The sequence below is a fragment of the Columba livia genome, chromosome 2 (genome assembly GCF_036013475.1).
Source record: "Columba livia isolate bColLiv1 breed racing homer chromosome 2, bColLiv1.pat.W.v2, whole genome shotgun sequence".
NCBI lineage: Eukaryota > Metazoa > Chordata > Aves > Columbiformes > Columbidae > Columba > Columba livia.
Genome location: NC_088603.1, coordinates 118,197,439 through 118,212,765, shown reverse-complemented (window position 1 = coordinate 118,212,765; position 15,327 = coordinate 118,197,439). Strand labels below are relative to the sequence as shown.

Here is a 15,327-nt window from a genome sequence, read left to right as displayed (position 1 = left end):
AGTTGCAGGTCACAACTGGCTGGTCTCTGACTCCTGCTTGAGGCTGCCAGCATTGCAGGTGAGAGCTGTGTTGGGTCTCAGCTATGGTCAGGTGCTCCCGTGTCCCGTCTCCACCAGTCACGATGGTCAGCGTGGGTCACCCTCCACATCTGTGATTTCCTAAGCTGAAACAGCCCAATCTGACGGCCATCATCTCCCAGAGCCTTCAGGTACTGAATGTCCAGAAATAAGGACTCCTAAAACTGGAGAGACTCACACTGAGCTCCATGGAAGGTCTGGGCTGGGGATTTATCAATCATCCACATGAACATGGAAGCTGTCCTCTCTGTAGATATCCTGACATGTATTTCCCTCCCTCAAATGCTTCCCATGGTTCCATTCTACCCCAAGGCCAGCACTGTCATAAGGATCACTGCTGCAGAAAGAGACACATTTTGCTAATTGTCCCCCTGCAGTAGATTTTGTTTCCCCTAGCGGAGAGGACTTGGGTCATGCACATTCCTTTGCATCACGAGGTGCCTCGATCAGGCTAATGAAACATTTGCGGCCAGTTTGGTTTTGTGTAGCTGATTTACTACCAACAATGCTGGAAGTGGCAGCTAGTGGTGGGGTGGGCTGGCAAACTGGCTTTACCCACCAAAAATGTTTTAAAAATGAACATTTGTCTCATCTCTAAAACTAGATGCTTGCTGGTAATTTCTTAACAAAACTCACTCTGCAGCTCGTGTACAGAATCCTGTTTAGCAGGTGAAAAACAGAAGATGACTCCAAGTTGACAAAGGGAAGGGCGAAGCAACATACTTGGGTCCTAAGTTTCCCTCATCACAGTAAGAGAAGCACCTACAGATCCAGCTGTGACCTAGTCAGGGCTGATGTGGTACAGAAAAGGCTGTTAAATAATCAGCCTTGCAGAGCCTTGGGGAAGCACATCCATCTTCAGCCACACTTTCTTCAACTTTTGTTTTTTTAAGAGCTCTTTACGCATGATCTTTAGTTGCTGATGGAAGAGTTGCAGTTAGATTACAAGACATAATCTCAGTATAATTTATTACCAAAGGCTTTTTCCTGAACTTCTTTGACCCCACAACCTGCTTGATATTAATCCAGCGCGGAGTCATGGTTGAGGAGTGAGTGTGGTCCTTTTGCTTTCATTCTTCTTAGCCATAATTAATTATCTGCATCATCTTCATCAGTGAGTCCAGTTAAAGAAAGGAGGAACAAAAGAGACATCAATCTCTCTAATGCATAACTGATTTAGATGCTCTTCTGTCAGCATTTGGATCTTATCCATTACACAGACCCACAGGAAAAGCAAACGTGTGGCTGATTCTTCTAGCAAAGACATACATTAAAGCTTCCTTGTAAATACAACTATCTGAAGAGAAAACGTAGCATTCCCTTGTGCAGATGCTTCCCTATTTCTTCATTTATTACTTCATTAACTACAAGAGGGGATTCCTGACTAGTGACTTCTCTTTATATTTACCAAAATTGTGCAATGTATTTCCCATTAAAACAAATGGAAAGATCTTATTATAATATATAGCAGCAGCCTTTGTTTACAGAACATATAAATCCCAAATTTTTCTCAAAGTAACAGCAATTCCTAAATGTCACAATTAGCCTGGTTAAATTGTTGTTTTGTAGAACCTGTTGGAATAAAGTGATTTTTTTATTTTTTTTTTGTTTTTTGTTTTTTTTTTCTGCCTCTGACAAACGTCATCCCAAAACCACAGATTCTCCACAAAATATTACATTTGGTCAAAACTTACAATCCAGAAACATCTGAGGAAATCCTCAGGAAATCATACTCTCTTACTATTATTAATTTTTCTACCTGCTTTGTTGATACATTTCTTTATTTTTAGCTTTTAATCTAAGTCCCCCAATGTGCCTGGAGCTTCATCCTCAGATCCCTTCTGACCCAGGAGCCACTATGCAGTCAACAGGAGGTGAGTATGCCCTGCACCTGCAAAAGTTACTCTAGAACCAAATAATAAAGTAAATTACCACCTCCAGCTTAACACAGAGCCCACCATCACGCTATGATAGTGCAGCCTTATACGTTGCAGGACACAGTATGTTGAAGCCCATGTGGTCTCATTTGCAGACAGTGCCTCTGTCGCCTCTCTCATACACGAGCTGCAGCGAGCAGAGCAGAGTGTGGGGGGGAAGGAGGCTGAGAAAGCTGGACTTTGTACAGTGTTAACATGATAATCTGATAAATACATTGTATGGTATTTTTACAGAAGGACACTTCCCCGCTGAAACCTTGAGAAAACAACCCCCAAATACATTAGTAGTACATTAAACTGTTTGGATGGATACACACAGGCTACTTTACATTATGTGTGTGGAACAGAAGTGATATAATATATCAGCTGTCACTCTTAATATTTTATAGTGAAGTATATAAATCATCAGGAGGGTAAGTCTGAAAAGTCTTACTCAAGGGCATCACCTTCTGTGTTCTGTTGCTCAGAGGCAGGCTCAAATAGAACAATTCCTGCCTCATACAGGATATAACCATTTACATCTTTCACTGTCCTACAGCACTATTTCTGGTAGGCCAAGGCAAGACTTGTTGGCACAGTCCTCCCTTCGCTCATTTTAACTAACTTGCTTGCCTCAGGGAAGGACAGTGTTAAGTGGTAATTGCCTCAGCCCAGTCCCGGAATTAAAAATTAGGTTCTTAGCTCTATCTACATATTTGCCCACTCTATCAGCATCCCTGGAGAGCAATCCCTCTTCTCTAACCTCACTGTGGCCCTGATAAACCTATTACGGGAATGAATGAATGACTTTTAAGCGTGCATGTAATTTAAGGTGTACTATCGTGAGGTTAGACCCAAGTACGGCCTTTTAAAATGGTTCTCTCCAGGGAACGGAGTTTTTCAAACTCTGAAATGGTCAGATAGTGGTGGGAAATCTATTTGTTTAAAGGGAATCTGCACAATTTGAAAAAAAATAGATGCTACACCCAAGTTCTTCACCAGGGTTATGCAGTGTTACCCATTAACCACAATCCTTTTCAGAAAAGCTCCTAAGTGTGCACTTCATATCAGGCCCACATTGAAATATATTTTTTACTAGGATGCCTTACTGAATGTATGCCAAATCCCTCATTTCAAAAGGGATGCCCAAGTCCATCTTGGGCAGTCTCTTCTGATTCATCTTTGACTGTAAAATTTCAGGATTTGAGAGTATCCTCTTTCATTAGATTAAAGAAGTTCTCATCAGTGAAAGCCTGGCTAATTAAGTTGCTTTTCTGCTGAAATTGTGATATTAAGTCTTTCAGGATCTGTGAAGTGTGAAAGCTCTTTGTGAGGCCGGTGGCTGCTTTCCCCATGCCAGGGGGATTTCTGGATTGGATTGTCATTACACAAGTTGGGAAAGAAGAAACCCCCTCAAGATTAATTTAATCTCTGTCAGCAACAGCAGAAGAATATTAGCCAGCAGTCCAAATGGGCTGAAAACAGACTGTTGTTCAGAAGGTGGCTATAGTGTAAAAAGGAGGTATATCTGCTTTTTTTAGTGAAAGGAGACTACAGCCCCGCTGAAGATGGGGACAATCCCCAGCTGCTGGCACCTGCCAGATGATAATCAGGGGAAATACACTGAGAAAATGATGAGCAGTGAGGCTGAAGATCTTTCCCTGGAAACTTCACCTACCCGGAGGTGGGATTGTAGTGATGTCTGCGGGACAGAAGCAGACGGCTGAGCAGACACCATCTGTGACACCTAGCAAAGGAGACAGATAGTACCTAACCGAGTGTGAAGCTTGTCCCTGTACCCCTACGGCACCGTGGGAAGCATCGGTCCTGAATAGTCTCAGGGAAAGCAGCAGAGGTTTGACAAAATGGTTGCTAATGGCAATGTGCCGTCATACAAGATCTCCTCACCCTCTACAGGTGGCCCCCAAACTGTGTAAAATCCAGGAAATCTGCTTTGAAGGGCCAGACTTATCCTGATTACAACTGGAAGAAATTCTGCTCCCTGAGGGAATAATTAGGAAGCTGAGCTGAAACTCATGTGAAACACACTTTCCCTTTACAGTGGTTTTCCTTTGCAACTTGCAAGGTAGTTCTTTGAAAATATTGTTCACAACTCACTGTAGCAGATGCTGAAGAGATCTGTGCCATTCTTCCTGTGACTGTTAAGAATGGAAACAATGAAATGAGGGGTAAAGTGGGGAATCATCTCATCCGAATTAAAAAAAAAAACAGAAAAAGAAAACCAAACAATTTTTTAGTTCTTGTAAAGCCGAGGTCACCTCAGGTAATCATAGCCGCAAGAAGCATTGCCAGACTTTGATGCAAAGTAATGCACTTACTTACCTAGTGTCATTGGTTAAAATGGTTCAGTTTATGGCATCTGACTTTGTGTTTTTTTCTAAATAAGGAAGCATGAGTAATTAGAAATCTCCTGGTTTAGTATTACCATAGAAACAAGCCATGTAAGAAGCAAACCAACTGTGTGCACAGAGCTGGATCAGTTCTTTTCAAACCTATAGGAATAAAACTATCAATGGTGGAAGAGCCCAGGAATATCCCAGTCAGCAGAGCATTGAAAACCTCTATCATTGTTCACTCTGCCATCATGTGTTTCTTTGTTCTCGATTAAATTAATTCTGCACACTATTCATGTACGCACATTTGGCTTTGTCTCGTAATAGTGACTAACAGTAAGAGAACAAAAGCTAAAACATCTTTCCTGTCAGGCTGCAGATTTTCTATGAGTGGTTCACAAATTATTTTGCTGTATAAAAGGTGAGTTTTTACTACATATTGCTTTTGAAAATATATATATATTAAAACCAGTAACTGTTCATCCATTACAGTGGGTAATAAGGAAACTAATGACAAGTGACTAAACCTTCTCCCAGAGGATGGAACAATTTACATAAGCAATGCCTACCTCCACAAGCCACTTTCTCCCCCACAAAGACAGTAAATTTTTAAGTTAAATGTCATATATGAGGAACATTCATAAGAGAAAACAAAGAAGTACCAGACCCCTGAGCAAATACAGTCATTGTTGAACTTAAAAAGCTCCCTGGTTGTCATTTACACAAAAATATAAATATTCATACCAGCTTCATAGTACAAGAAATAAGTGAAATAGGGGTCTATATCATGACTGCTAATCAGAGTTACAGCTTCAGTGTTTGATTGAAAACCCAGGCATGCTGCTAATACAGGGTGAAAACTTGTATAGAAGTAAGGACAACACACCAGTGTAGTTAAAGTCTTTTCAGATAGGAAGCAATCGTATTTAACCAGGTAATAGAGAGCTTTGAAGAAAGATGGATTAGTATAAGCTGGTAAATACAGTTCAGCTTTTATGGGATGTAAAGGATTTATTTTGAAATGCAGTCACAAATGCAGAAAAGTGCAAGTCTGGACAGGTAAAAAGGATGTATTCTAGTGGTTCTGGCCTTGTGGTGCCCCACTGGTGCTAAAAGACCAGCTTCTCCTATCAGCCACGATTGGAAAATCTATCCTGTATCCTTGCCTTGCCCCACTGCCTCCTTTCTTTTCTGCACACCATGTGCACTTCGCTCTAAGTGCTGAGGGTAGCACAGCACTTCAGTAACTCTGGCAACAACATATTTAAATTGTCATGGACTGTATTTTGCAATGAGCTGAATATTTTGGCAGCAGTTTAGCAAAGGACGTTATCCTTGGTGTGGGGCTGGCTCTGCTTACAGGAGCAGCCAGTGGCTCTGCAGAGGGGAGTGCTGGTGAACCTGAGGGCCATGTTTTGTGTGTGCCAAAGAGGGGTCACACTGGATGAGCTTTGGGCTGCTCCTGTGGACTGAAGGGCTTCAGCACCTGATATTCGTTAAATGCATTTGTGTTTGTAGATGCACTGCATCGGTCTGGTTTGGCTTCTTCCACAATTAATCTATTTTATGACTTCTGCACCTGCTGCACAGTGTGAAACAAAGCCTAGTGGGAACAACCAGGTGAATCCCTGTAAAAAAACCTCTTCTGTTGTGAACTAAAACCTTCATGTCAACATGTATTGTACTGACTGGGGCTGGAGTTCCCAGCTTCTATTGACAGCGAAAGATGAGCAGAGGTTTTCAAATGAGATGAGGTGAATCACCATGCCTCACACCTGTAGAGCTGCTATAAGAACCAGTTTCCCAGAACTAAGAACTCAATTCTCAAAATCTTGCTTAAGATTACTTCAAAAATAATTGGTTGTCTACCATCCTGAAATAAAAAAAACTCACCTAAATAACTCCAGAATTTTGTTAGCATTTGGCACACAGAAAGATATTGGCCTGTGTTCTCAAACAGCTTCCAATTTCTGATGATGATAATAAGGAAAGGCAGATTATTCTTGTCTCTTAGTACAATCATTCTGGTTTTAATTATTTATTCACAGGCAAAGAAATATGACTCTTTTTGAGGTATTGCTTGTTGGGCTGGAAGTTTGAAAGCAAGCATTGCTGTAGCAGGCACAAAATATACATCGTAGACTCAAACTAAGAAGGAACAACAAAAACCCCATAGCAAACATTTTTAAAATATTGGGATATGTTGCTTTTAACTTGTAATAAGGGACATTTTCTGCATTGAAAAGTAGAGTTGCCTGGGAGCAAAGCCAGAAGTAGCAGTGGTAGGAGGAAGAAAGAAAATAACTTCAGAGATATTTTTGTTACAATTTGTCCAGAAAGTGGCTACTTGTAACGATTTACTTAAACAAGTAGTATTCACAATTCTTTGCACTTCAGGTGCCTTGATACTAACGTGGCTCTATGGAAAGATACGCAATAACTATAGCTATTTACTGTTCCATGTGCTTTGGGAGAAGTAAATATATATATAGAAAACAAAACCAAAACCAATTAAAACCAAACACCAAGGTAAAATTCTCTTAAATACTACTCCCTGTCCAACACTATAATGTTTTAAAAATTAGCTGTCCACTAAAGTAAGCTTCTTTCAGCCTCATGAGTTGCAGAGTGAATATTGTGAAGAAGATAAGATTTGTCCTGGCTGTAGTCCCTGTGCTTGGGCAGGGGCAGGATATCTCTCCTTCGCACACACACAGTCATGCTCCCTTTGCCCTCCAGCTCTCTACATGTTTCAAACAGACAACAACCAAAGAGAGAAGTGTATTGGTCATGTCTATGCTTGTCATTGTCAGGCTGCTTAGTGCACCTTGTGATTAGGAGGTGTCGCTCACACAGCAGCAAGGGTCCGAAGGCAAACGTGGGCTGGGATTGCATTGCAGGGCTGGGGTCCTCCCCTCTGCACCCCCAATGGCCCCATGTCCTAAAGACAGTCACTTGCCAGTCTTGCCAGTGCCCTGACTTGCTGCCTTTGTGGTCCAATGGGGACATACAGGAGCAATGTGAGCTTGCAGCACATCACACTCTGCAACACTGAGCTCTGGGTGAATGCAACACCGTTCTCCATCCACCCCATGAATGCCCAGGAGAACTGGAAACCAGCCAAAGGGAAGCTGGCACCTATTCCAACATGAGCTGATGAGGAAGAAGAAGGAAATATTGTGTGCAATTTCAGGGGTTTGCAGCTTGCTTTCCATGGGGACCACCTCTGGCATAGTGACCTGGGGACTGATTGCTGCTACTGAGTACGTGAAGCAAAACTCATGGAGTGTGTGTCCCACACCAGTCATGAGTTACAAAGCAGGTAGTGACTCTGGATAACACCTGCATGCATTTGACCTGTGGGCACCCAAACAACGATTTCTGCAGGGATCTCTCCTGCATAGCTTCAATAGATGGGGAATTAGCTCAAATGGTAGAGCGCTCGCTTAGCATGCGAGAGGTAGCGGGATCGATGCCCGCATTCTCCAGTGTTTTGAGGGAGGCAGTAATGGCCCCAAGCCTGACAGTGTTCAAGAAGAGACTGGACAAATGCCCTCAGACACATGGTGTGAACTGTGGGGTTGTCATATGCAGGAACAGGAGTTGGAGTCGATGATCTTTGTGGGTCCCTTCCATTTCAGCATATTTTACGATTCTGTGGCTCCTCTGTGGTGCTAAACTGGCCCTGACTTTGCCACCACTTGTACAAAATGAGAACTCTTGTGCAGTGATAGGTCTCTAGGTTGGTTTAAATCACTCATACAATCAATTCCACCAAAACACTCAAAGCCGTTTTCAGTAACTGGAGCTATTCTGTATTAAATTTCAGTCTTTGGCATGGAAGATCTTCAGCTTTACAGATATACTGAAAAGTTATTAAAAACAAAAAAAAGGTGTCTATATTTATCCATTTTCCCTAGTTCTTACATTTGAATTGAAATGATCTACACCAAGGCAGAACCAGAAATACTTCATTTAGAAGCCTGAAAGTATTGCCAGAGTTTGAAGAGTTGAAAGCAAAAATTGAGCCTGAAACCCTAGCTGAGTGATGAGTACAGGTTGACCTAAAACTGACATGTCAGATTAGATTTTATAACATTTTCATCATTGCCATAAGACTTGAAATTTCTAAAACAGGTGTAACAATTCAATAACAAGGGAAACGTTTTTAATTCGTGAAAGTGAAGTTGAAAATGTGATTAAAATGCTTGTACAGCACCAGCTAAACTAGATTTTATGTGGTTTTCTCTATTGCTAAGGGGTCAGCAGTGCTACTTTCACTATCAATGTTGCTGACTCTTGCAATTTTATTGTGTTTCACATTATTATGTTATTTATCATTATGCCATAATATGTATACGGTGTGTCTGGATCTGGCTTCTCTCCCCCACTAGCAGAGGAAGAGCTACACAGAAAGGCAACCAGCCAGACCAAACATGTGGCACCACTCTTGTTCAAGCAACAAATAGATGCTATACAGACAGGAGAAAGGGCGAGTGGGGAGATGTGATAGAGACCTCTGTGGAGTCCTGAGCAGACCTGAAAAAGTCACTTGTGAGTAACTGTTTAGTCTTTCTTTGAACAAAAGAATTTGCGGTAAAACATACAGGTTCAAGGCGTCAGATTGAGAAGAGATGTTCTTCACACAACAGGTATCTAAGTTGCGGATCCCATTGCCATAGGATGTTCTGGATCTAAAAGGTCTAATAGGGTTAAAATTTCTTGAATACATTAATGAAAGAAAAATCCTCAGGGGCTGTTGAACACCAAGATGCCATCTCTGGTGCGGACATTCCTCAGCTGCAGGCACAGAAGGCTGGTAACTATATTAAGAGAATGTCACTGCATTACTGCCTATTTTTATATTATTCCCAAAGTAGGTAATATTTGTTACTGTCAGAGACAGGATCCTGTGCTAGCTGGACCTTGAATCTGATCCAATGTGTCTGTTCTTGTGATCCTATATTAATTTTCAGTAAGAGAAAAAAAGAGGGACATTTTAGTACTCAGGACTTTTAAAGTTTGGATCCTCTATGTTCAGTTCCCAGAGTTGAGTAAAAAGAACTTACATCTTAAGGATATCAAATCAATATAATGCTTTTTGAGTGATTTGGGATTCATGAGTATATGGGCTATACAGCACAGTAAACCAGAACTTCGATATGCCAGAAGAGTCCAAAATAGAGCATAAATATTAAACATATTCACAGCTGTTTTCTGATAATCTTGAACTACAATAGACTGCACCATTGTTTTGGAGCGATCTCTGATTTTGAGATAAGCCTCTGGCAGGATTATAAAACAGTAGTTCTTTCTCCACACTTTTTTTTTTTAAATGCCAAGAATTAACTGAAGATCCCTGGCAGTTTTTTAGAAATTGTTCAGGACCTCCCCCTGCTAAGTGTCACATTTGTGGTTTTATATTATCAAGTGTAACTTCACATGACTCAAATTAAAAAATTCTAATTAAAAGATTAAGACCGTGGTTTGTTCTACTGCAATCCTGAAGAGAGAATCACTGAATGAAGTTGTTAATTTGAGCTGCAGTATGGTACTGTATGTAGTTTTATTATTCCCCTCCTCTTTCATTTGAAGCTCTGATTAATATGCCATATTCACACGGGTCAGAAGGAAGAGAAAGAGAGAGAAAAAATAGATTATTGCTCAGAATTATCAGACTGTATAGGAAGCAGATTTAACCATCTCTTTGATTATCTCCCCTGGCCAGGATGAGATATGGTCTGTAGTTCATGGCTCATTCCTCACAACCAGTGAGGCAGAAATGCAATGTAATGAAAATTGATCTATAGAACATATTCAATTAGTGAAATATGAGCAAAGAAATTACTTCTGAAAGAAGTGAAAATTAAGAGCGTGTACCAGCTCAAGCAGACATATAGTCAGACAGACACATGGGCATAATTTTTTTCCTCCAGGAAAGAAGATGGGGCAAGCACTGGATGCATTTACCAGGCAAAGAATTCATTGCTTTGCCTCCCTCTAAATCTCACTGTAGAGATTCAACTATAGAAATACAGAAATGAAAATGAAAATCCATAGTTTATGATTGTGCCCTTTCACTGTTTGTCAGAAGACACATTTAGGAAAAACAAAGAGTGGTTTCACTCCTAAAAAAGAACTTGTTGCAGCATAATGTGTCTTCAGTTCTTTGGTTTTCCTTCAACTTCTGTCTGTGTAAGGCAAGGCACATCACTGATGTCCTCTTTCCTCCATGTTTTTTATTTGTAAAATGTGGGTAGCAGTACCCTACAACTCTGAGAGAACTAACTCAATACAGGGAGTGCTTTGATTTCCTTGGGCAACAGGTTTATAACAGCATGAAAATATGTTGGGGAAATAAATGCATTCCCTCTTATCTGACATGTGGATCTCTTACGTGGTCACTTGTGTGTTCTCAGCGAAGTAATAACAAACGATCTTCCCATCTGTGCAGGCTCACTGGTATAGTACAGAAGAAAAATAACTTCTGTTGTTTAGATGAGCAATGAGAGAGCATGGAACAAATCGGGATAAGCAAACCCTCAAGGCTAAAGCCATCATGAGCGTTCATAAACTGAAACATGTTCATATAAAACATTTATGGGCTACTTTAAGAAGGGAAATCATAAACAATTGAGTCTAGTTGTAGAGAAATTATGGAGAGAAAAGGGGTTAAATGTTTCAAATAAATTTTTCATTGCAAATACCTCAAGGTATTCCTATACTTTATTTTATAAGGAAAATATTGTTCCCTTTGGGTCTGCTAAGCCATCTCCAAAGACTTCTGTTTTCCATGCCACCCCCTGTTTCAGCACCTACATATACTTACAGATTTTTGCTACAGTTGTTTTCTATGACTGTATTTTTCTGACAGACTTCTAATTGAAAGCAGCATGATAAACTGTAGGAATCCTTATCTTCATAGATCTTCTATTGCTGCTGCAGAAGGTCAGTCTGTTTGCACAGCCTATTTTTGTGCTGTCCCTGGGCCGCAAATGTGTCCTGCACAATCGTAAATCATAGAATGGTTTGGGTTGGAAAGGACCTTCGAAAGTCATCTAGTCCAACCCCCTGCAATGAGCAGGGACATCTTCAACTAGATCAGGTTGCTCAAAGACCCCTCCAGCCTGGCCTGGAATGTCTCCAGGAATGGGGCATCACCCGCCTCTCTGGGCAACCTGTGCCAGTGTTTCACCACCCTCAGTGTAAAATTTTCTTCCTCATGTCTAGTCTCAATCTTCTCTCTTTTAGTTCAAAACCATCACCCCTTGTCCTATTTTAACAGGCCCTGCCAAATAGTCTGTCCCCATCTTTCTTATAGTCCCCTTTTAAGTACCGGAAGGCCTCAATAAGGTCTCCTCAGAGCCTTCTCTTCGCCAGGCTGAACAACCCCAACTCCCTCAGCCTGTCCTCGTAGGAGAGATGTTCCAGCCATCTGATCATCTTGGTGGCCTCCTATGGCCCCTCTCCAACAGGTCCATGTCTGCCAAGAAGAAACTGGCAGTGTCTCTGCCATCCACACCACGCAGCATCGGTACCATGGCTGCTCCCCCATGGCATGGTCTGTGGCACAGCTCCACCAGCCTCAGCACTGGAGACTGCTGGGCATAAGAGACACTGCCCAGAGGAGACACAGACATAGGGAAGGTGATACCATCTTCACCCCTTCCTGTGGCTTGCAGGCATACATCTGTTCATTTTGCTCCTTTGTACTGAAGATCAGAAGATTTCATGTTCCATGATCCCAAAAGTGGTGCCAAAAGAGCAGAAAAGCGGCACACAACAAAACGTGTGAACTAATTCTCCAGGACAAGAACGTTCCAGACAAGGAGTAGGCAGGTACAGCTCCTGAAGGGAGCTGCTCCTGCTTTGTGCCAAGGTGAATTTGGTCCAAAGATCTCAGCCTTGGGCTGATCCTTCCCTTTGTTTTCATGTTCATGTCCAATGAAAGTCAGCTAGCAGCCAGAAGACTCTAAAAAGCAGCTTTAGCCTCTTCATTTTTGTGTTGTGTTTCTCCCCCTCTCTCTAAAGAACAGAAATGCCTGCCAACAGCACACAGCAAGCATGATTGTCTGTAGCCGTGCCTGTGCTGGGATGGACTCACACATGATCTTGCGGTCACTTTGCACCTATAAGACCAGGCAACCGGTGATTTCTGTTTTCTGGCAGCGAGATGACAGTTTCTCTTGATGTGCAATTTGGTGGGAGACAGTAAAGAGCTAAAAGTGCTGCAGTGGAAGAGATCCACTCAAAACCAGGTGTAAAATTGTGCACATTTTTAGTTCCAGGATGCTGCAGGAGCATCTAAGGACATATTTTTTAAACCAAAGCACAGACTTGGGTTAATCCAACACCTGCCTGTACAGAGCTAATGAAATCTGGTTGACACTTCTGTTACCTCTCTGCTTTTGAGGTGACAGATGCTTGTTGTTTCATGGCCACGTGCCTATAGGTCTTGAGCTAACGTTTATGGAAGTCAGTGGAGGACCTTCCTCTGTCTTCAGTCATCCATGAACCAGATCTGGAGAGACACTAGGGCTGAAATTACCTCATGGCATCTCGCCTGGGAAACATATGTATCTCAGGGAGGCTGTAATTTCTCCTTGCTGAAACAGCAATGTCTGTAAGTATGCCAATATATTAACATACTTTATTATTTACAGACTTGCATGCTGGGCCAAGGTAAACACTCAGCAACTGAGTCACCTCCATCTGAACTTTTCTCTCTTGCTTGGAAATTTCACTTTACTTTCTCACGGTATCTACCACCACTGCTGTGTTTATTCAGTTTGCTGTGTGCCTCAGATTAACCTACAGTTCTGATTTTTCACAGTCAATGCAGCCTTACTGACAAATGGGAGCTTCCACACCCAGCATTACTCATGCTGGGAAGAATGACTAGAAGAGCGCTTCGAGGCCAAAGGAAGAGATGCCAGGCCTATTTTCTGATCTGCTTTTATTCAAAGCACTTCCATTGATTCTCTTCTGCTTACAGAGCTATTGTTGTCTGGAAATTTTGCATGAACTAAAAATAAAAGCAGCAGAAGCATCTCGAGTTTCTGAAGGAAAGATGCTCTAGGTAAGATCTTAGCACAAAGCCATATTCAAAGTGCAGTGATATGTTCTCCTTTGCCACCAGTGGGGTGTGGAGGGCAAGTGGGCACAGCCTGGCTTTCTCATCAAATTCCCCAAATTCACATTGTGATTCAAACCCAATTTTCATTCAGGCTTAGATTCCCACTGTAACAGATACCTTGGAAGTATGCATGCAGGGATCTTCTGTTTTACCCACTCCCTGTTGGAGTTATTTAGCTGTATTTCTGTTGCAGAACCTAGAACCACTCTTAAAAGTGTGCAAACAGATGTCAGAGTGGCCAAGTGCAAAAATCATGTCTGTTTTGAGTTAGTTTCTAAAACCCAGTCTGAGCACCATGACATAAAGAATAAAGTATAGGATGATTGCCAAAGGGACAGGGAACAAGAGATTAAAAGATGAAAGGAGGAAAAGAAAGATGTCAGAGGCTCTTTAGATATTACACTGTATTCATTATACTTGAATTACATTGTATAAGGAGAAAACAAAGCAAAATGCTCCGTCCCATTGATGCGCAGTTAGTGCAAACGGAGATTTGCTGACATACCCATAGCCACGCAGACACCCTGCAGAAAATGTAGAAATAAACGTTGCCTGTAAGTATCTTGACTGTTCAAATGCTTTTAACTTGCTTAATACACCTTTTCAATCCTCCAGGTATATGACTGTGGGTGAGAACCCACCCTGCCATGGCTGTAAAGTCCATTGGGATGGCTGAGCCTCTGAAAACTGTAATATTAAAAAGAGGATATCGTTGAGGATCTTGGCTAACTTAGTGGTGGAAGGGAGAGTAAGCAAAGAGGACTGGCTGTGCTAGTCTATGTGTTAAGTGTTTGAGCCTAAATGTCCTTGCAGACGTCTGACAAGGCAGAGCTAAATACTTAGGCAGCCCCTATGACCTGGCCCATGTCTCCTGACCAGTTTGTCTCAGGGTGCCCTGTCACCAGCAGCAGGACCAGTAGCGCAGCCTTGGGCAAGCTGGCAAATGCCTTGTCTTGTGCAAGTTGATAGCAAAACTCATTTGGCAGAGCTAAAATTTTTCCCAGGATGTTTTCTCAATGCTTTTCTTGAGTACATTACTTTCACAGGTGTATGTTTCTTCTGCCTTCAGTCTGGTACACAACTGGGGTAGAAGAGTAAAGTTTTAGCTTCAAAGACTTTTACCTATTTCTATCACCAGTAGATCTCTGTCACCAAGTAGAAGGAATACTCTGTACTGTATGACCTGGATATATTTTTCCTTACTGCTTATGTTCTAATGTAGTACTTGGAAAAAAAGAAGCATTCCAAAACTAGCACACTGTTTTTTAAAAGTACAGAAAAAGAAAATGGCATTAGCAAGATCTTTCAAAAGAAGATATATATTTGTCTGTCAACCTTATGTACCAAAATTTCATTTTTTTAACCAAAACCTTACACCTCCTACAAGCTCATAATGTTGTCAGACCTAGAAATGTGTAATGAAGCCTTCCTCCTCACCACAGATGACTTTGTTCTCTGCATCATATGCAACTCTCAGGCCTGTCTATTGAAGACCAGTACAGTAACCTGAAAAAAAAAATAATTGAAGTTGAAATGAGTAAAAGTGAGAAGTTGAGGATCAGAGAGATAATACCGTCTCTGAAAATCAGGGCCACAATTCTCTTGAACTGAATAGCTAGAATCAATGAGAGTTTTGCATCTCTACTTCTTCACCTGTGGGAAAGAGCTAAAGCTGTTGACTCATTCACCTCCATAGAACACACAGTGCAATAACAAGTGCCAAGGATTAGCTCAGATATAACAACTCTTAAAGACCGATCTACGCATTCATTTAAGGACATACGAGCCTTTCCAGAGGCATCTGCTGGTGTGAGAAGTGCTTTTACTAGGAAACTAAACTAAT

General features: G+C 41.6%; 1 non-coding gene across 1 annotated transcript; it reads left to right on the top strand.

Moving 5' to 3' along the window:
• Nucleotides 1–7,763: 7,763 nt before the first annotated feature.
• On the top strand, nt 7,764–7,836 carry TRNAA-AGC (transfer RNA alanine (anticodon AGC)). Its single transcript has one exon. It is a non-coding gene; the product is annotated as a tRNA-Ala (tRNA).
• The last annotated feature ends 7,491 nt before the right edge of the window (nt 7,837–15,327 follow it).